Genomic DNA, 1808 nt, shown 5'->3' with positions numbered 1-1808 from the left:
CAAAGTGAGCTGTGGTGGCAGTGAGCTGTGGCTGTGCCCAGTCTCAAAACAGAAATCAAAGTTTTCTCGAAATAATGAGTTACATCAAGTACATAACAGGACATCACTTCTGTTATACTTTTTATAGATGAAACATATCGGACCAGAATCCATTATTTTCTATTTAAACTTAACCGAGTAACAAAACCAAACTGCAATATGTTTTGTTGAGGAAAGATCACGATTTTGGCTCATTTAATTTAAGTTTACACAGTGTCCTGATTAACTGTCACAATCTGAAAATACCTTCAACAACGGTGTTAAGGAAAGCAGTGGAGGAGTTATCGTTTAATAAATCAACTGACCTGTGAAAAGAGCCTGAGGCATATCTGTTCTATTACTGCCAACACCTTTTGACTGAATCAAGTTTGTGCGATTCAAATCTAAAAAAGAAACTTGTATGTTGCAAAGATAGTTACGTAAACCTCCTGTCAGGAACTTTTATTTGTTGTTGATCTTGGCCCCTGTGGACAAACCTTAAAAAAAAACCTCCTCCTGCTTTCTTCTGACAGTCAAACATATCAGTCACTGTGAATCGCAGCAGCAACAGGGATTATAATGACTATAAAGAAATAATTGATGCTGGTCCTGTTTGCTTTTTTAGGTCAAACAGAGGGACCAGGATCAGTTTAGCCTGATTCATAACAAGCTGAAAACTTACAGGAGCTTTAAGTGTTTGAAGATATATGAGTGGATGCATAAGATGAGTGGTTAAAAGATTATTTACAGTTTTAGTCATAATGGTAAAGACCTTCAACATCACATAGCCACCAGCCATGGCCTCTTCCTCTGATTGATATGAGTTGTGCACGGGTACACTGTGGTGTATTTTTGTCATGTAGTACAAAGTATTCTGCAAACAACTCAACTTACTTCATCAGCGCTGTTGGAAAATTTACAGATTTGATAACACAACTGTTTCATAAGTGAGACATGAGTGACGCAGAACTTCTCCTGAAACGATACAGGGTCAGTCATTGAAATAACAAGCATCGACACAGTTCTTCTCAGTGTGCATGTTACCCCATGGAATAAACACAAACATGATAGTAGCAACGTCATCAAGAGCAGCACATGGACATGTTTAGCTTCTTCGACACAGTGCAGGGGTGAAGGATGAAAGCTGTTACATGCATCATTAGAGGACAGTTTGGGAAGCTTTGTGAGGTGCTCAAAGATGCTCCAAAAAGGTGTCTTTACAAGCTGTGCAGCTGAGACATCAAACCAGAAAATAAATGGATCAACATGGATGTTACAGAAAAGACTATATGAATTTGATAACTACTTATTGTTTTTGTTCACATTTTGTATTTATTTTGTTAAAGGTTAGCTGTGTAAGATCATTTTATATTGCCAATGTGTGAAGGGATGGTAGAGGAACTGATAAATTGAGACCTTTCCCAACTTCCTCCACTGGCCATAAGAACCTGTGGGCTGATTCCTGTAAAGCATTCGGGACGGTGTACCCACGACAAAGATGAGGATGTGACGTATATGCGCACTCTCCTCGCCTCACTGCCTAGAGCTCATTCTCCGCCCCTACAGTCAACAGTGTGCAACACAAGACAACGCAAGCTGAGAAATGGAGATCAATAATGCCAAAAAACAACCAGCACCCACAACAACACCAACACAAACTACACACAAGAATAAAAGCAGGAATGACAGGGGGAAAACTAGTCAGCATCGGCAGGGCATGCGAATCATGGAGAGACCTTCGATTGCTTTTGGGGATCAAGACAGAACCACAACTGGCTTTCTTGCTATTG

Source organism: Semicossyphus pulcher, unplaced genomic scaffold (genome assembly GCF_022749685.1).
Source record: "Semicossyphus pulcher isolate SPU_LCO1_2020_fin unplaced genomic scaffold, fSemPul1.0.p SCAF_6, whole genome shotgun sequence".
In the NCBI taxonomy this organism is placed as follows: Eukaryota; Metazoa; Chordata; class Actinopteri; order Labriformes; family Labridae; genus Semicossyphus; species Semicossyphus pulcher.
This window is presented reverse-complemented; position numbering follows the sequence as displayed.